The sequence below is a fragment of the Lissotriton helveticus genome, chromosome 3_1, assembly GCF_964261635.1.
Source record: "Lissotriton helveticus chromosome 3_1, aLisHel1.1, whole genome shotgun sequence".
NCBI classification, from domain to species: Eukaryota; Metazoa; Chordata; class Amphibia; order Caudata; family Salamandridae; genus Lissotriton; species Lissotriton helveticus.
The window spans coordinates 490,783,783-490,805,279 of record NC_136061.1 but is presented as its reverse complement, the minus strand read 5'-3'; the positions used below and the strand labels follow the sequence as shown (position 1 = coordinate 490,805,279).

The following is a 21,497-nucleotide window of genomic DNA, read 5'->3' as shown; positions in this document are numbered from 1 at the left end:
GACAAATGGGACAGGGAGTGGGGACTACAGTTTCGTGGGTGGGGCTCAGAAGACATCTCTCCTTAAGACCCTTGAAGAAAGTAGATAATTATTTGGGGTGGATGGTCACCCACCTCAAGGAAGAATGACACTAACTTGTCAGGGTCAACCCCAAAGTCACTAAATTAACCTGAGCTCAATCTTCTGCTAGCCATGCCACAGGGTAGACGGGCTCAACCTAGGGCAACAAGTAGAGCATTATGCAGTACCAAAACAGTTATAAAGTCTAAACAATAAAAATGCCGAACCCAATTGCAAAAACTAGATTAAAATTAAATAAACAAAATTATACCAAAATGAAAAAAATCCAATAAGGGCATCCAGAGATATAAATCTTTTGAGTTGTAAGTAAAAAAAAATGCCAAAAGGTACTCAGCTCCAATAATAGCCTATGGAAGAGATATAGAGCAGGGGTTGGATACGCCAAGCGAGTTTGCCTCCATCAAACATTTTACCTTCTGACTTAGGGCCTGATTTAGATTTTGGCGGGACTTCCATTGTCCTCCGTGGCGTAATTTACGAGTACTCAGCTGAGCTGACGGATTCTCGCCTACTGTATATAGGTCTAGGCAGGTTGATCCGCCTGTTTTATTTTTAAGCATTTATAGAGCGCATAGCTACCCATAGGCATCCCAGCGCAATCGGCGGACGTGGACCTAGAAGTCAGCTCTGCTGAGTGGTAAGTTAGAATAGCTAGGTTTTAAGTTGTTTCCTGAAAGACAGATGATTCGTTTCCTGTCGTATGTCAAGGGGGAGGGCGTTCCATAAATTAGCCACATTATAAGCGAAGGAACGGCCACCGCTTCCTGTCCTCTTTATTTTTGGAACTGTTGAAAGCAACATGTTAATTGAACGGAGGCTTCTGTTTGGGTGGGAGCGGGTGATCATGGACTCATTGATTACCGGTCCCATCCCCTGGAAGGACTTATGGGCAATACAGAGCACCTTGAATTTGATCCTTTCTGATATTGGCAGCCAGTGTAAAGTCTTCAGTGCAGGTTTGACCGATTGATTATGGGAGAGACACAGAAGCAAAAGAGCTGCACAATTCTGGGTGATCTGTAGTCTGGTTGTTGTGGCCTTAGGGGCTCCCACATAAAGTGCATTTCTATAGTCTATTCGTGAAAGAATGAGGTCCTGGATCATTATCCTTCTTGCCAGGAACAGGAGGGGAAGCACTTTACGAAGCATCCTCATAATGCCATAGCATGTGGCTGACAGTTTGGCTGTTTGGTATCCAAAAGTCAGTGAGCGGTCCAGCCACATACCCAGACTTTTAATCTGATTTTTTTCCGGTGGGGCAGGGCAAAAGCAGTTTGGCCACAGAAGCCCAATGCTATAGATTGGAGAGTTGCTTGGGAGCATAAGCTCGGTCTTGTCAATTTTAAGCAGGAGAGCTCCGTCCATTGTGCGACCTTCTATAGGCAGGGGCCTAAACTTGCGGATGTATTTTCTGGACAGTTTAAGGTCACGGCAAGTTGTGTGTCATCGGGGTTCGTGACAATTTTTATGCCAAAATGTTGTACTATGTCGGCGATCAGCCTCATGTATATATTGAATAGTGTAGGGCTCAGGGAGGATCCCTGTGGCACCCCGCAGGTGAGGGCCATATGCTTAGACACCACTTCTCCTTTGAAGACCTAAAAAGATTGATCTTCTAAGAAGGATTCTAGCCATGTGGCTACATCTCCTAAAGCTCCCAAACTCCTGAGTCTACGCATTAGAATAGCATGGTTGATGGTATCAAATGCGGCACTGAGAACCAGGAGGATGATGGCTACAACGCCTCCCTGATCCCGGATCCTCCTGGACTCTTCAGCCACTGCTAGGAGTGCTGTTTCCATTCCGTGACAGGGTCGGAACCCAGTTTGTGAGAGGTGGAGCAAGGAGTTTGATTCTAGAAATCCAGATAGCACTGAATTGACATGCCTTTCTAAGATTTTACTAACTACGGGGAGTAGGGAAATCGGCTGGTAGTTCCCTATTGTCCTTGAGTCAAGGTTGGGCTTTTTCAGCAATGCTTTTACCATGGCATTTTCCATGGTGAGGGGACCACTCCAGAGGAGATGGAACTGTTGATAAGTTCTTGAATCACAGGAAGAGTTGTTGTGTGTCGAATTAGATACCGTATATAGGTTTCCCAATTTATGCCCTTATATAGGCACAAATCTCATTGCCCTTATTTAGGCATAGAAATCCTACCCTCATTCAGGCATTATCCATGCTAACCAAATACAGGCATGACCACCTACATCCGTCCATCCACGTCACAACCAGTTCATGGAAAACCAGACTCTTAAGGCTTTAGGACTTCCCCTTGCCTGAATTATTGATTTCTCCAAGAACTCATTTATTATGCATGAACATCTATTCCTTAGGGGTTCCTTAATGACGTTCCTTTGCCCGACTTTTACGTCAATACTGGCATTCCTAAACACCTTCAAGGTATAAATATACCTCACTTGCCATGGCAAGCCACGGCTGCATACTTGCACAGCTCGCCGCGGCAAGCTCAGAAAGAAGTCGAGTCCCCGCCTGACGCACTGACCAGACGCTGTCATCCTCCTCGCAGAGAATCCAGCTCCAGTGTTTCTTACTCCCCTTGCGGGCTGTTAGAGATCGAGACCCGGAAAGAGATTCCAACCGCTCTCATTCTAAGGTATGGAGCAGACTAGAACCTAGAGGGACTTTTTGCAAGTCTTGGCAACACCAATCCAAACTATAGCCAAACTATAGAATAACAGCACCAACTTCTTATCTCGTACTACACTTAGGTTAGGTACTCTGGGGTAGAACTAGCTAGAAGCACCAGATGAGTATTCACATTTTAGCCTGTGTTATTTATGTATGTATTTTTATGACTATATATGTAATAGCTACAAACCATGCTATTGCAGTATTATTTTATCTTACTGCTAACACTGTACATATTATACTTTGCATTCTGTCTTACGATTGTAGCAGTTCATATCTCTTGCGTGAGAAATAAGACTGTTCAATAAACCTTTTTTATTGAAACACCCATCTTCCTATTTCTGTGTAAACTCTGTAGAAAAGAAGCATGCACGATTGACTGAGTGAAACTGTTATCTAATGTTTCCACGATTCTGAGACTGTTCCGATTCTACGGGAAACGAAGTTGTCATATTTATGCGTTTGTCAGAAACTAATCCCTTCTTGTTCATTTACGAAGTTTCTAGTGACCTCTGAGTGAGCTGGCACACACAAGTAATTAAGTTTAATGTACTCGATAGAGGCATACTGACCTCAGTCCTATGCCACAATTATAGTGTATATTATTCCAATGCAGAACCTATCAGGGATATAGGAACTACACTACAGAGTAGTAGCCTTCGCCAATTTCAAAACATGTGGGGGGCTGGATCCCGGGGTGACCCTGATTTAAACTGGGTGAGAATGGATTTGAGTGAACTAGTGTCCAAAAGGGAAATACGCTTTAGCTTAACTTGTGCATCCGGGAGTTGCGTATCCGTTGGATATGAGTCGACGTGAACTGATGATCCCGGTGATTTTCAGTCGCCGTTGGCATGGCAGACTCCTCTGCTGGCTAACATTACTCTGTCGCCATCAGGGTGGTGGAATTGCCCCAAGTCAATTTAGATTTCACAGTTGTGCTGGCGTTGTTCTAGCGGCAGATTGCCGACAGGGTGATTCTGTTGAGGGACGCGTTCAACATTGTACTATTACTGTGGAATTTGGATGGATGTAGCATCTCACAGCTGATGTGTTCTGGCTAATTGTTTACTCCTGCATACCACACTATAGATCACACACCATGTCAGACAATGATCCTTTGCCATTTCACTGCAGTAGAACTTTGTTCCTGAGCACATTTTTCAGTGAACTCATGTGTTTTCTTCCTCTTGTTAATTTTCTCATTTTGTTATTATCATGTTGGTTGGTAAATTCATTTAAGTTTATGATCTCATAAGAGCAGAGAGGAGAAATCCCTGTTTTAGTGAGGGGTGTCGGTCATGGTGGATAAAATTATTGGAGTAGAGCAGCAACTGTTTGGAGCCCAAGTACAAAATACAACTATAGCTCAGAAAAGGCAAATGTGGGCCAGCATAGTTGACAGAGTGAATGCTGTAGCAAACAACCTCCGCACACAAGAGGAAATAAGGAAGAGGTGGAACGACCTGCTGGGGAGAGTGGGTTCTCTGGCCTCCAAGCGTCACTTGGAGTCCCAGAGGATTGGTGGTGGTTCTACCAGCCCCTCTTACAACACTTTACCACAGAGTAGAAGGTATTTCAAATCCAACATCCTGAAGGATTGACAGGAATCCCTGGTGGAGTGGAGACTGGTAAGTTAAACTTTTGAATGTGCCACTAAACCTACATGTCGTTCTTGCTTTTCATTTAGCTGTTGCTAATGTGTTTTGCACCTTTCCAAAACATATAAACCCTTATATAAATGTTTTCTCTCCATTTTTCTCCTGTTTTACTAATTGTCAAACCCACTCCTCCCAAGAAAGATCCTTGAGGTGACTGCTCTGTGCCCACTAGATGCCTCTTACTGCGGAGGTTCCCCTTTGGCAGTCTGTTCAGGAGGCAATTTTAGACCAACAATCCCACAGGCTGTTACTGTATTTCATGTTTGTCTAGCCTTTATAATTTATTTTTAATAAAATATTTGAGAGACATATCTCATTCAGTATTAGAAATATTTTATTTTTGCAAACTTTGTCCTGGGATTACTATTCATTTACAAGTCATTGATTATTAATGTTAATGATAAAACTTGAGATACATACTCTTAATTAAATTTATGACAGTAAGGACAAAAGCTTATTTAAATAACATATTTGTACAGTGCAAACATTAGTGATAAAACTTTTTGATGGACATAGAAATTTTGGTACAAGCATTTATCATGATATTGGACACTCACACCCCAAGAAACATTATTTTAACTTTGAAAGTGATAACAATAAACACCTATACATTACACCTTAAAAAATGAACAGTAAATATAAGTGTATTTCCATACAGAAAATGCACTAGACAAGGTGAAATGTGACATGAATAACTATATAAGATGTTTTAAGTTTAGACTTAACATTAATTTAAAATGTATTGGAAAACAAATGTTGTGCCTTGTCTAATGCAATTTCTACATTATATTAAATGTAATTTATTCCAATATTGTGTAATGCATGTTTATAATTTGTGGTTTATGAAACATTATTAAACACACCTGTAGGGACACTTTTTTATTTTTTGATTAAAGTCAATTTTTGTGTAATTGTCCATTCGCATGAAGGCATCTTGCATAAAAAAAAAATGAAATTATACTGATGTGTTTCTTTAAATTTCTTAAACTACCACATTACACGCATATATGCATTACACATTCATAAAATATTGCTTGTAAGCGCGATTAAAAAATGTATGAGTCCAGAGCTAATGGCGACAGATAATTCAAAACGTAGCAGGTAAAAAAAAAGCATAACTTCAAGTCCAGCAACGATCGGGTTGATTTGCTTCATGGTCAAGTAGCAGCAGGAGTGGAAGGACTTGGACGATCGAGCAGCAATGGAAGGACTTGGACAATCGAGTCCAAGACAGAAAAGGAAGTTGAAAAAAGAAAAAAGGTTAGTTTCTGCCTTATATCCCTTTGAAACCTCCAACTCAGGCCTAGAGGTTTCCCCGCAACAGTCATGTCAGTTGGTAGGCACATTGTGATTCGCCCGGAGGAAGCACTGGCTCTACTCCCTCTGACAGCCGCTTTTACCTATGGTACCGTTGACATGGGTGGAAAAATCTGGCAGAGACAGCGGTACTCGGACGGACTCTCATCCATCGAACCGCCAGCATCTAAACAAAAAGGGTGGTCAACATAGTGGTGGACGAAGAATCAAAAGGAAAAGTGAAGGCGAGGCCAGATCATTGAGATCTAAATCAGGCCATTAGTTGTTTACAGCACTAAAAATCCTTCTGTAGGCAAGCCTGATGCTGTATCCGAGTAAGGTGCATGGAAGTTGGAGACTTTTACTCTGAGGCCCCCCTGGCAGCTTCCCAAGTCCAAATATTTTACAAATCCCAACTTTTAAGGTTTTCTGGAGCAGCTATTCTGGGTCACTTTTAAGGGTCCCAGGACATCAGTAACAGAACCTAGGGGCCATGATCAACTCCAGCAGAGGCCACCAGCAAGGTCTGGTTGAGGTCCTGTCGGTTATTCATTTGTCTCCTTAAATTCTCTAAAATTCTAGGATTAAAAGTCACAATCTCTGAAAATGCTAAATTACCATCTTGCTCAGTATATTTCATCCAATTTTCTAACCATGTACACGTATGATAACCCTTTTCCAATTACATAAATGAAGCGGGGGTTCCTTCATGAGCCACAGGAATTCCTTCTCTAACGGGTATTGGCTCATCTTTACTAAATAATGTTTTCAACAATTTTAATAACTTCACGATTCCCTCCGCTAACACTAAACTTTATAAGTAAATCTTCAATAGCTTCTCTTCCGTATTATGATTTTTTGCGACCAATCAAAACTAATCACGCTGTCCAATCCCAGCATGACTCACAGCAACCAACCTTTGCCAGCGCTGCACTTTCTGTGACGATTTCTCATCAACTTACCAATACCAGCGCAGTACTCTGTGATGTCAGTTTAACTCCTGGCACTGATCCTCCCTTTACAAATCAGCGTCAGAATTCTTTAGAAGTCTGTAACAAAACAAACTACATAAAACAGCTTGTCTGCTCCACTAAAAGAAATAAATCGATAGAAACATATACTCTGAGAAATCTCAGCAAGCGCGATTTTACCCTCACTCAAGTGAAAATTCTCGGGACTTTCCCAGATGCGCTTTCTGATTTGACCCAATTAAATCTACACTATTCACACTTTTCAAGATTTCCCTGTGCAAGTACCGACAATACGACCATTGCTCAGCACTGCATCAACAGCAGACAATGTCAGACTAAGACTGCCCTTGGGCTTATCCCGGGATCTTAGGCGAACGACAGACCCGTTACTTCCATTAAGGTCAACAACGGACTGCAACATAAAACATAAAAGGTAAGTAGTCTATAAACTTCTGTCCCTTAATTCCATCTCTTCATTACCCAGTGTATTTAGTCTAAACTAACCCTCTGATGACACTACCTGAAACTGATCCAACGGAAACGGTGTAAAATGTATAATCATTCACGTTATACCTAATTTATTATGATCAGAAACTTTTCTATAACTAAGAGATTTTGGGCACTATTAAACTCAATAACCACTTACATATATCAGGTTCTCTGATAGATCTTTGGTAGAGCTAATAGGGACTCGATAATAAGAGACGGATGCCATTTCCCTCATGAGGACCTATAATGAAGGAAACGCCTGTCCAGCTACAGTAATCATAATATTCATTATGTCATTATATCTAAATATTCATTATTAATGACAAACTCTCAATACTTATCAAGTTACATCTATCTAAATATTTCATAAAATGAATGGTCAATACACAAGTACATAAGAATTTTTTATTCTTCACTATTTTGTTATTACAGGTAAATTCACAATAAGTAAACACGGTTCATTACAAATACATCATAAAATCAATAACAGATATGAGAGAGAGAGAGAGAAAATAAATGGTTTTCTTTCCAATATCAGTATGCAATTTAGAATTTCCTACGAACCTAGATCAGAGAATACTAATGCACAGCTTGCAAAAGTCAGAAATAGCTAACCCTTCGGCCCAAAAGGTATAGCTTGAGCAACATCACCAGCCAATGAAGTGCAAGATAATCAGGATAGTCTTGCTCAGGATTTGCAAGGATAATAGCAGGCCATAGTAGCATAGAGAATACAGCAGCAAAGGCTCTCTTCTCAAAGAAAAAGCTACTGCCAAGTTCATTTCTCACGGTAATAATTTTACCCCAAATGTTTAAAAATCCAACCCCATAATATTACAATTTCTTGGTTCCACACAATTTTATTGGTCATGCTTATAAGGTGATCGTCGTCTTAGTCAGTTCATCTGGATTTCTGTGTTATAGTTCTTTGTTTAAATGAATGTCATCATCGCTCTTCGGAAGTAGGAAAAGAAATTGTGATTTCTTCATGTCCTTGTGCTCACTTCCACATCGGCCTGCAACATAGTTAAAACATGTATTCAGAGAAAGACATATTCTAACTGTAGGAAGGAAGTCCTAGTGATATGCTTTGTGCACAACTAAACAAATAAATCATCATTTTAGAAATAATGAAGGACAAAGTACATTCTTCTGTGGCCTACGTTCGGTAAAGCAAAGAATTACTCTAGCAGGTTGTGGGGCCTTCATAGAGAAACCTGAAAAAACATTGGTTTTTCTGAAGAATAAAAACACACTTCAATGAAAAAGAGATACAAGAAATACATAAGAAAATCGATATTTTAAAGGATTTATTATACTAATTAGTTTCAAAAGCATAACCCAATTTCAAAATGCGAATTATTACTCAATCAATCAATTATTCTCTTGTTATAAAGAAGAAAACATAACCATAAAGCAATTCACTCTAAGCATTTTCATTATTAATATTTATCAAAACTCTACTTATAAGTTGGATTTAACACATTTGTCAATTCTCTCTCTTGTAACATTTTTAGTTAATGTAAACAAACTTCATATTTTCCATGCTTTCTGCATGTTAAATGTTACAGCTTCTGTTTACCAAACGTGTTGTGCCATATTCATGTAAAATTGTAAATTACCCATGCTAATAATTTTCACACCATTAGTAATTGTTTTGTTAATAACACAGTTATGAGCAGATTTGATCAAGCAAAATTATTTTGCAAAAATCATGCTTCATCACTCTCCTTCCATGATGTTTGGTGCCAGCCTGGCTGAGGTGGACAAAGGGTTGCCTTCTATGTCTCACATTACATTTACTTGTGAAAGGGCAGGCTGCAGGCGTTCCTGCAAGGGCAAAAAAAACACCACCCATGTTCCTTCTTTGGGAGCAATTTTCACTTCTCATTAGGGTCAAGCACTTGCTGGTCAGCTTCTCAAGAGCTAATGCAAACTAGCCTCCAAGAGTTTCAAACAGGGAAAAGGTAACTTTCTCAGAGTGACTTTTCTTATTTATTAAAATCCAACTTTCACCAATGAGTTGGAATTTTAATAAATGTGAAAAATAGTCCTTGAATGATTATATCAGTCGTTTCCTGTCAAAAGTCATAGATTAAAGTTTAAAATTTGTACTTTGATATTTTCTAGTATCAAGCCACAGCCCTGCCAGTAAAAATAGCTTTTGGGGCCTAGTCACTGGAGGAACTTGTCAGTTTTCATTTCAGATATGTTCTACTATCAAATATCAGGCGCCCTTCCTTGTGGGCAACAGGGTGTAATTAGGATGACTTATTAATATTTAGAAGCAGGGATTCCCGCTAGTCCAAAAGTGTAATTTTTACAGGAGTGATAGCAAGTGTTAAGGCTACTGCAGTCAAGCTGTACATGGTTGGCTTGAAGCCATATTTTATAGGCCAACCGTGTGGATGGCACTAGAAGTGCTGTATTTCTCAGCAACATGTATCTTTCAGGCCCCCTATGTGAATATCCCTCTCCTATGGGCATGTGATTCTGATTTGCATTCTAGATGGTAAAATAGATATAATCACTGAAAAAGTGTGAGGCGAAGTGACACCCCACTTCAGACGCAGAGCTTTCCTTTGTGCACAACAAATATGCCACAATTATTCCAGTTAAACCAAAGTTTTTATTTCGCTTTGCTCAATGTTTTCCATAATCGTCCTGTCACATGAAAGACTCTCTATGCTTCCTTTAGTTCCTTAATGCTGTAGACATGCCGATACTGGCCTTGTTCTAGAGCATGATGTGATACATAGGCATTCCTCAAATGATCATTTTCATCACCCAATGCATTTCAGGCCTATTTGGCCCTTCGTCAGGGTACTCTGTAATTTCCAAAACATTGCTGTTAGAATACATCATGATATTTCACATTAGGTACATATAATATATGTTAAAGACTGAAGTTAAACCCATTGGTAATGTTATGCCCGCTGAATTGAAAAATGAATAAATGCCCGGTGCTTCATTATCCGATCTTTTCTCCCTCCACCCCTTAAGGTCTCAACACTCAGTGCCCTCACAACTGTGTCAAGAACCACTTCTGTTGAAAATATCCCTCTAAATATGCTTTATCAAGCGGGCACATACCTTAATCATACGGATGGCAGTTGTATCTTGTGTTCAAACACCAGATCACCTCATGTTCGAAACCCTTCTAATTGCTTCTCTCTCTCTCGCTCGATTTTAATCACCTGCAACATGTGCCCGCCCATTAGTATTCCCCGCCCATTAGTATTCATCCAATGAAAACCTACTGTTCCATTCAGCTACACAACCCATAGTACACTGCAACTGGAAGTAAGAAATACCTTAATGGACATTTGAGTATGTAGTTTCATGGAGAATGTTATGTTCACCTGTGTTCGCCTGCGCCTACTTATTCTTTAGAATGATTATCAACCTATGGTACTCATTCCGTATTGTTCACCCACTGTGTTCTGTATTCATCACCCACTGTGCATTTACAATAAGGCAAGACCAAAAGTTAATTATAACATTACACCGCAAACCCACAGATAAAAACACCATTTTGCACTACCACAGCTTTCACCCCAGAAGTCTTAAAGATAATCTACCCTACAGCCAATTGTTAAGAATTCGACAATTGCGCTCGCAAAGAAGACTTTCTTGTTCAGGCAGACATCTTATGTGAACAGCTAAAGGAAAGAGGGTACCCAAACAAAATGCTTAAACACTCAACAAAGCGAGCTTGGTACACACCACGAGAAGAGTTATTGACCAAGAAGAACAAAAAGTCGTTGGAAAGACTGGTATGTGTATCCACGTTTGGCCCACACACTCACAAATTCCGGAAGATAATATTGAGTAATTGGCATCTGTTAACTAGTCTTGGATTCACCACGGAAAGACCACTTTTCGCAATGAAAAAGTACAAAAGCATTAGCCAACAAATAATACATGCAGACCTCAAAAGCAACAAAGCCACAACGGATTTAAGACCTTTATAGAATTTGACCCCAGTAGAGGGACACCACAAATGTGGAACCTGCTCAACATGCAACAACACCACAGAGGGTAGTGAATTCACATACAAATCAATCAAAAGGGTACACAAAGAATTCACAATTGCAAAACTAAAAATGTTGTGTACGCCATTAAATGTCCTTGCCCGAAGTTGTACACCACACAACAAATCAAGAAGAGGACCGTACAACATAGATCAAGGATTAAGCAAAAAGGTCTATCAGCACCAATGGTACCACATTTCGTTGAACAACATCATTCCGAAAAAGAATTCATCTGGACGGTCATGTTAGGAATTAAAGCAGCACCCAGAGGTGGGGGTGCCGAAACATTACTACAAAAAGAGAAGCATATTTAATTATGAAATATAACAGTGTGGCAAATGGCTTAAACGAGATGACAGAACTTCCTCAGATTTTGAGCTGAGTCCCCGGTAAAGAATCACATTGGCAATAATGAAGAATGATTGTTCTCAAATATTATCAAACTATGAACAGATCGGATCTACACTCACATTAAATATTCACAAAAAAGCACTAGATTTGTTACATTGCAGCTAATTGTTAATGAATGAGCCCCCAAGTGGACAACAAATGTATGACCTCGTCCCCAAAGTAGTTCGAAACTATAAATCACAGAGTACATCTAGAAAGAAATGGCATGCATTTCCTATGCCTGTGACTGCTTCTTACTCAGAGTACGAGCATCAAAATGTACAACAATAATTAGCCCCGTCTTCAAAAGCAGTTCGTAACTACAAATCCAAGAATTCGTCTGAAAAGAAATGTCATGTATTTCCTGTGAAACAGGATATAGAACGACTTGATGTCCGTGACCGCTTCTTACTAAGTTTCACAGCGGGAAGATTGCAGCACATTTGGGCCGCAGAGACAGTTTTAAAGTAAGTAAATAGCCTCTCCCAAATGAACCATTAAAACTTAAGGTTCTCGAGTTTAAATCGCATGTAGTAATGGAACCTTGTAATTTTTCCAGATATACAGCGTGTCTGATAGAAATCGGCTGACTAGATTGAAATTCAGTCATGCTTACACACGCCCTCAAGTAAGTGCACCCTCCGTTTAATGGCAATAAATTGACAAGCAAAAACGTTGTGTGACACTAAAGCGCTCATTCATTTTTAGGTCGAGGCTACCGTCGCACTGCGAAGCAGTGCGGGGGCGGAGCCGAAGATTTCATGACTTCAACAGTGTGGGGCTTTAACTCGCCTCTCTCTTCCATTGGCTTGCTTCGTAAATGGAGGCTAGCCATTGGAAGAGATGTGTGTCAATTACTCTTTTCCCCGGCTTGATGCGATCCGTGGGCATTTCTGTCTCTTTTTTGAAGTACCGACCCCCACACCCTCCCTCTCGCCGAGGTCCCAGTCTATTCCTCCTGTAATGTACCTTTTTCTACCTCTTGTATTTTGCTTGCTCACAATTGTCACTTTTGCCTCATGTAACTTAACGTCTGCTTTTGTAACGTGTTCACTCGTATCGTAATCTTCTCATGGACCCGGAAGTGCTTCCCTCCAGGACCCGGATTCAGACCGGGGTTCTCCAGTCGTTCTGGTTTTTGCTGCTTTCCTTTTACCGACAGTCTCCCGGCTCCGTTTCTTTCAGCTGCTCGCGTTGACAGACAGACGGACGGACAGGAGGGTCGTGCCTGCAGGTGAGTGCTGCATAACACCCAGCTCCCGTTGGGGGGACGCGGCTGGGGCCGCCGGGAGGCAATGGGTGTTTGTCACGCCGGCGGCACTTCCTCACCGGCTTCTTCCTTGTTGCAGTCACATGTCTCCCCCCGGCAGGAGCATTCGGTGAATCTCCGACCGCTCTGAAGAGGGCTGCAGGGGCTCCCTGCAGTCTACAGCCCTGATACCGGGCAGTACTGCTGCGGCGGCGCCTGCCCTTGGGTAGGTGTCACTGCGGCAGTTGGCGTAGGTGTTCTAGCTTGAAAAGAAGTGGTATCTGGAAATAATAAAAAAAAAATGCAAAGTGTGCAGACCTTTAAGTGGATCGGTTCTCTTCTGCCCAGACTCTCTTTGTGGGTCTCACTTACTCTTGCTACAATACCGTGCCCTTTTTCTTGGTGTCAAACACTTATTCTGTGATTTGTCGTCGGTCAGGGGCTTTGGTGGAGGAGCGCTCTTCAAAGCAGATGTTAACCGTGCCCGTGCAGATGCCCGGGGGTGTGCAGAGAGTGATCAAGGCAGGATTCGTGCATGCTGGTTCTCCCTGCATTTGTATTGGTTTTGTTGCCCGCTGTAACTCACACAGTGTGCATGTAATGTACAACGTGTAAGGGCTGGCTCTGCAATCCGCCGCCAACACCCTTTCTTGGGGCTGAGTAACATTTTCTTTTCATGGTTTCAGAGAGGTTGGCATTTCCCTATTACACTTAGGTTATTCGGTAGTTCTCTAATTTCTCCACCTGAACATTTAGTGGAAGGATTAAATTTCAGTTTTCGATTATGCATACCTGTCAACACGTTGACTCTTCTCCAATAAGGTTGAAATCCTATGTTTAAGAAGGTGATCTAATTGAAGTCCGTGGATAATGTAGACTTACTTCAGTTTTGGGGTTATACACGCAATCATTTTTTGCCTTTTTCCAGTGGAAAGCGGAATCAGACGCGGTAGGTTAATAGAATTTGCAGGTCTTGGTTTCCTACCTGTACTCTTGCGTGGAAGCGTTGAACCCAGGGCTAAGTGTAGCCCCATCAGAGCTAGCCAGCTAAGACTGTCACAAGCTGTAGTGTATAAATTACAGGTCCTCGAATCTGTGTCACGCTGCTCCCAGTTTCTTCCATCATCTCACAGCTTTCCCTCTTCTTCGATTCTCTCTGTTCTTTTATGTCAGTTCTACTGCCCCGTGCGTGAGGTGCATCATCAGAGCTGTGTGAGTTTCAAGGGAGGCTCAGAAATACAGGCACTTTCAGGAGGCGTCAGCCCCGTGCGTGAGGTGCATCATCAGAGCTGTGTGAATAATAACTGCGTCAGCCCCGTGCGTGAGGTGCATCAACAGAGCTGTGTGAATAATAACAGCTGTGAGCCCGTGCGTGAGGTGCATCATCAGAGCTGTGTGAATAATAACAGCTGCGAGCCCGTGCCTGAGGTGCATCATCAGAGTTGTGTGAATAATAACAGCTGTGAGCCCGTGCCTGAGGTGCATCATCAGAGCTGTGTGAATAATAACAGCTGTGAGCCCGTGCGTGAGGTGCATCATCAGAGCTGTGTAACTAATAACTGCGTCAGCCCCGTGCGTGAGGTGCATCATCAGAGCTGTATGAATAATAACAGCTGTGAGCCCATGCCTGAGGTGCATTATCAGAGCTGTGTGAATAATAACTGCATCAACCCGTGTGTGAGGTGCATCATCAGAGCTGTGTGAATAATAACAGCTGTGAGCCCGTGCCTGAGGTACATCATCAGAGCTGTGTGAATAATAACTGCGTCAGCCCCGTGCGTGAGGTGCATCATCAGAGCTGTGTGAATTATAACAGCTGTGAGCAACAGCATACTCTTGCACACACTCTCACTGCTCACCAATTCAAAGTTTGGTAAAAAGTTTATGCAACGAATTGTCATACACAATGCCAATTACTCAAACTTTAATGCTGCGAGACCTATTGCATTGTAAATGCTTGTTCCGTTTTGGTTAGTGTGGTAGTGCACCAATATTCAAAATTCTTCACGAACTATTGTAGCAACAAACAGAACCAGAAGAATAATTCATTCTGCTTCCTCCTGCCAATACAACCGTAAGTGTAATGCAAACACAAATCTGATGTAACGGAACACGCAGCAACAGTGACAGGCATCCTGATTGATAGTGTCCTGTTCTTTTTAGGTCCTGAAAAGTGAGACAGCAGATTAAAGTCAAAAGCACGGCATGTGCCCAAACTTCACGCTCAGGTATTATGCGCTTTATAAAAATGGCAAATTAAAATATATAAACCAATAGGGACGTTTAGTTTTAGGTAACTCATTTTTTATTTAATTTTAATTTATAGGATTCATCGTGTCTAGCCCTGATGAAAATTCCGTAAATACTGACGGGATTGGAAACGCGTCGGCATTTCCCCTTTTTTCACCACAAAGGGTATTCAGAAAAATCTGGACCTCTGCATGATGTTAAGAGCACCCCACAGAGTACCAAGTTAAAGGGCCTTTAGGAATTGCTCTGTATTAAACTGAGGAAAACTTGCTCCTGAGGAGGAAGCCGGGAGAAACGCTCGAGAATCTTTTTAAAATTGTAACTGCTGTTTTTATTTACCTGCTCTCTTCTATCTGGGCATTTCCCCCTTGAAACCAGCTGTGCTAGTTACCCCCGCACAGCGGATCTTAGCGCTGCCGCGGGTTGAAAACATCACTCGCCGCCATTACCCTAGCCCACAGGCCACGCCCACTGCCGCGAGGCCACGCCCCCTTCACATCGCAACTACATAAGTCGTGCTGATCACTAGCGCGCGGTAGAAGAAAACTTGCTCCTGTGGCGGAAGCCGGGAGAAACGCTCGAGAATCTTTTTAAAATTGTAAATTGTAACTGCTGTTTTTATTTACCTGCTCTCTTCTATCTATGCATTTCCCCCTTGAAACCAGCTGTGCTAGTTACCCCCGCGCAGCGGATCTTAGCGCTGCCGCGGGTTGAAAACATCACTTGCCGCCATTACCCTAGCCCACAGGCCACGCCCACTGCCACGAGGCCACGCCCCCTTCACATCGCAACTACATAAGTCGTGCTGATCACTAGCGCGCGGTAGAGGAAAACTTGCTCCTGAGGCGGAAACCGGGAGAAACGCTCGAGAATCTTTTTAGAATTGTAACTGCTGTTTTTATTTACCTGCTCTCTTCTATCTGGGCATTTCCCCCTTGAAACCAGCTGTGCTAGTTACCCCCGCGCAGCAGATCTTACCACTGCTGCGGGTTGAAAACATCACTTGCCGCCATTACCCTAGCCCACAGGCCACGCCCACTGCCGGGAGGCCACGCCCCCTCTCCCCATAACCATGTGCATTCCTCGTACGCGCAGCGGGCGCGCCGCCAGCGCGCCAAAGGCAAGCCCGTCTGCGCCCGTCCGCGCCCGGTCGGGACCAGGGGCCATGTACCCTGCTCCTGCTCTTGTCTATACCTCAGCTCAATTGCTCTCTCTTAATGCGATTCCGTCCATCGCTCCTTCCTTGCTTCAGCGTATCGCCGCTCTGGGCATCTCTGCCCCCTTGCCCCCTTTGTCTGGTTCTACTTTGCTCACTCCTCTGTTATATGTTCCTTCCCTCCCTGCCCCTCCTCCTCTTTCTCCACCCACTACGCCACCCACCACGGCTACTGCCTGCCTTTTAAACACTCGATCGGCAGGCAGGCACCAGCTTGAGCTCTTCAATTTACTGGACACTGAAGCCCCTGATTTTCTGTTTCTCACAGAGACATGGTTCTCGGCCGATTCCCTCCCCGATCTATTGTCCACCCTCCCCGACTCCTACTACGCCCTTCGGGCGGACCGCCCTGATGGTAAAGCCGGTGGGGTTGTGGCGATGATTACTCGTTCCAATTTTCAGTTTCAGCTTCTTCCTCACTCTCCCATACTTGGTGTTGACTTTTTAGTTGCTCGCTCACTCAATCTTTTGGCCCCCCTTAAAATAGTCCTTATGTATCGTCCCCCGCAGAACATTCCCTCCTTTGTGCCTGCTCTGCAGGAACTCCTGGCTACGCTTGTGGTCAATAATTCATCGGTGCTCCTTTTGGGAGACTTTAATTACTGGCCGGGCGACCCCAGGGAAGACCAGTTCTCTAAGGATTTCTCGGCCACTCTCCAGTGTCTCAATTTCCTCCCCCACGTTCACTCCCCTGCCCATGTTCATGGTCATATTTTAGATCAAATATGGTCAGCCAGTCGCACTATCCTCTCCCCTACCATTCTCCCATGCACCTGGTCTGATCATTTTTTTATCTCATTTTCCATTGAGCTTGGTGCACCAGAGAAACTCCTCTTACCCTAGAATATTTCTGCTCGCAATTGGAATCGGGTCGATTTCAATTCTCTCTATGCTTCCCTCACTTCCTCTCTCCTTGATCTCTCTAACCTCCCCCTTGATCTTCAAGTAAACACCGTGAATCATTGGTTGTCCTCTTCTTGTGACTTGGTTGCCCCCCTCAGGAAAGTCAAGATCTGCCGCCCCCATGATGCCCAAAAGTGGTTTACGGACGAGTTGAAAAGTCTTAAATTGGACCTTAGGCGTTCCGAACGCCATTGGAGGTGCAACTACTGTCCTCTCTTGCAAGCTAAATACGAGTCTCTCCTAGCTAACTACAAGAGGGCTATTCTCTCAGCTAAAACCATTTATTTCTCGGAGAAAATCACATCATCAGCCAATAAGTCCAAAGAGATTTTCTCCATAGTTCGCAACTTAGTTGCTACTGATAGGGCCAACCCTAATCTTATCCCCTCCCAAGCTCTCTGTTTGTCCCTGAATGACTTCTTTATAGAAAAGATTGCGAAGATCAAATCTAACATCCCGTCAGTATCTTCGCCACCTTTTTCCCCTGTTCTTCCTTTGCCCTCTTCCTCTCTTGATCAGTTTCCCCCTATCTCTATGGACTCTTTCCTTGCTCTCCTTCAGAAATTGAAGTCAGGTTCCCCGGCTGACTGCGTTCCAGCTCGCATTCTGAGAGAGCTCTTCGGTCACTGCCCTGACCCCCCCTTTCCCTTCTTAATGCCTCTATCTCCTCAGTCCTAGTCCCGAAACTCTTCAAATCGGCCATAGTTTTCCCTATTTAAAAAAAGCCTGGTTTAGACCCCTCCCTTCCGTCTAATTTTAGACCCATTTCCCTTCTTCCATCCCTAGGGAAGATCTTGGAGAGTTACATCACTACCTGTCTCTCTACTTTTATTGAGGACAACCATCTTTTGGCCACCCACCAAGCGGGATTCCGCCCGGCCCATTCCACTGAGTCAGTGGTCCTATCCGTTCTAGACGAGCTAAAGAGCAAGGCCGATTCCAACCTACCCCAAGCCTTGGTGCTCCTGGATCTGTCCGCTGCGTTTGACACGGTCGATCACTCCATCCTTCTCGGCCGTGTCAGCGCAGCGGGCGTCCGGGGCACTGCTCTCTCTTGGCTCGCCTCTTTTCTTAAAGAACAGACTCAGGCGGTCCATCTTTCTGGCTTCTTTGCCCCCTCCCGCCTGGTTCCATGCGGGGTCCCCCAAGGCTCCTCCCTGTCCCCTCTTCTTTTTAATCTTTATATTCACCCCCTTATTCTTTCTCTTCTTGACATGGGGGTCTCCGTGTATAATTATGCGGACGACCTCTAGTTAGTATTTGATCTTTCCTCTCCCTTGGACTCCCTGCCTAAATTCCACTCTACCCTAGTTTTCATCTCTGAGTGCATGAACCATAACCAACTTAAACTCAATCTGGACAAGACAGAGAATGGTCCTGACTGGCCTTACCACCTCCCCTTGGTCTGCCGCCTTTTGGCCTTCCATCTTCGGCCCCTCGCCAGTACCGGCGGCCTCGCAAAGACCTTGGGCATTAAAGTCAGTCGGGACCTCTCCATGCATGCCTAGATTAGTTCAGTTGTCTCTTCCTGTTTCCTTTCCCTCCGGATTATCCGGAAAGTGTCCCGTTTTTTCTCTCCCGATGCTCTCAAACTTATTATTTTGGCAATGATTCTCTCCCGTCTTGATTACGGGAAGAGCCTCTACGTGGGCATTCCGACCTACGAACTACGCCATCTTCAGGCTATTCAGAATCAGGCCGCCCGTCTTATCCACCACCTTCCCAAGTTCCACCACATCACGCCTGTCTTGAAATCCCTTCACTGGCTCCTCATTTGCCAGAGATCCCTTTTCAAGATAGGATGTCTGGCCTTCATGGCCCGTGCCCGCACTGCACCGGCATTCATTAACTCCCTCATCAGTCCCTACACTCCCAGTCGTGCCCTCAGCTCCTCCAATCAGGCCCTTCTCAATGTCCCTCGCTTCCGCAGATCCAAAACTGGAGGCACTAGATTCTCTGTATTAGCCCCTCGCTTCTGGAACAGCCTTCCACTGTCCATTAGATCTACTCCAGTCTACTCACAATTCCGTAAGGCCCTTAAGACATTCCTGTTCTCCCAAGCGTACTCCTGCTGATTTCCATCTAGGCAGATTTCTATGCTCCTCAGTCCTTAACTCTAGCGCCAGGAAGCCGCTTGGTCACAGTACGCTCTATCAAGAACTTTTAACTAACTAACTAACTAACTTAAGAGTTGAACCAATTTACTGCTGGTGTAATTCTCTTGAATTTTTGTATTTTGTACATTTATGTTGTTGATGATATTTGATTGCACATTTGTATTGTGATATCATTGTATTTTTCACTTAACACTTTATATGCACTCCACATGTTTTGTATCTGTAATGTTTTCAACTCAGACATGAGTTAAATGTCTACAAACAATGCGTTGAACATGCTAAGAATTGTGATTCAAACACTGAAAGCATATGCACCTAACAGTCTTTGCTTTTTGTCCGCCTAAATAAATAGCGATACAAAAACTGATAGCCAGATTGTTTTTCTCTTTTTACAAGTTGTACTAAACAACAGCATCTGTAAGTAAGTCTGTCAATAAATATTGTGAGGGAGTCTGATTGTCAGCCAAATACATATGGATGCAGATAGCTCATGCAGCTAGACTAAATAGCGTTTTAGAATGTTGATAAATAGTACAGTTGATGTCACATGTGTATTTAATCACATAAAATAACTGGTTTTAAAATGACTTTTGCATAATTGTGTATGATCAATGAGACAGTGTTCAACAATCAAGACTCGGGTGGAGTCTGGCCACGAACTGACATGGCCTCCTCCGTGTTGAGCTCCGAGACTCCAGAGGGGAGAATTTTTCCACACAGCTGTCAGCTGTCAGCAGGTGTCCTTGGAGCCAGAAGGAAAGCAACATGAATGAGACAACAGCGACATAACTTTGAGGTTATTTTTGACATGAGAAATTCTCCCATGAAGTCCTGAAGCCCAGTCTTTCCTTCAGCTGAGCCTCACAAATCATTCTGTCAGGAAACAGTAAGCTGCTCAAGAGATGTGTAACTTTCCTTGCTTTTAAACATGGTGGCTGCTTCAAGGGAATTTAATTACTCTTGACCTCTGGTTGAACTCTTCACACTGGCAGAGGGGAAGGGCAGGAGTTTTCCTATCAGCAGAGCTGTGGAGTGAAAATGAGAGTGCCATTTCGGTAGCTGAGAGAGTCTGTGAAAAAATTTAATTTATCAAGCGGGCACATACCTTAATCATAATCTTAATTATCATTTAATTTAATTTAATCGGCAACCTGTTTCAATTGATTTATGTGTGCTAGACTGACTTCCTGATTGCCTAACTAAATGTATTTTCACAGCTGTACTACCCTCGCAGTATATACACTGTACTGTAAATATAATAATCTGTCAATAAAAATTGTTTGAAAGAAAAAAAAGAAAAAAAAAAAACCTGGTGCTTGGACTACTGTGAGGAAATGTAATGTGTTATTTAATTAATGCAATTGATCCCAAGATGAAATGTCCAAAGTCCTAATTTAATAAGAAAAGTGACCTTCATTTCCCCTTTTTCAATGAAAAGAAATAAAGCCTTTTGATTTTCTATTTACCAAGACGGTGTGGTGTCCTTTTTGGTGGGTTTGCGCTGGGGTGTTGTAGTGTGTGTTGCGCAAATACGTCACATTTGCCTTCTAGATTTAGCCTTCCCACTCTGTGCCATGCTACCCTAAGTGGGCCGGTAGTCCTGGTTCCAACAAGAGAGTCTGTTAAAAAATGACTCATTCTGTCAGGCTACAGTCTGATTCTAAAGAGTTAAGAGAAATTCCCTTTTTTGTAGTGGAAAGACTGCCATGTGTTTTTGAATTGGATTTGAATTGTTGTTGTACTTTTTACATAACACAGGAGAAGGATTTGAGACCTTTCAACTTTGAGGTATATATCTCTCTCCATTTGACAGCTTAGACTCTTCTAAGTAACAGGGGAATTTCTATCAGCAGAGAGTGTAGAAGGAATATGGCTAGGCAGGGTAAAGCTGTGTGGCATTTCTATTACTCTGTTTTTCAGCAACCCCTGTTTGAAAACATGCAGCCATAATTTTTTGAATCCTAGAAGTCTTTGAAAAAAACCTCATTCTGTCAGGAAACACAGCATGGGAAAGCTGTGTGACATTTCTGTTTTCTGGGTGACTGTTTTTCAGCAACCCCTGATTTTAAAAACATGCAGCCATAAATGCTTTAGAATCCCAGAAGTCTGTGAAAAAATCACTTTTCCTGTCATGAAACAAAACCTGATTCTAAAGAGTTACGCGAAAATCCCTTTCTTGAAGTGGAAA

The 21,497-nt window shown here is 42.9% G+C and overlaps 1 long non-coding RNA gene across 2 annotated transcripts in view; it reads right to left on the bottom strand.

Moving 5' to 3' along the window:
* Positions 1–4,710: 4,710 nt before the first annotated feature.
* LOC144822633 (uncharacterized) overlaps positions 4,711–21,497 on the bottom strand; it is a 131,330-nt gene continuing 114,543 nt past the window's right edge. For both annotated transcript variants that reach the window (XR_013608653.1, XR_013608655.1), the window contains exon 5: positions 4,711–8,166. This is a non-coding gene — a long non-coding RNA (uncharacterized LOC144822633). The remainder of the gene's footprint in view (positions 8,167–21,497) is intronic.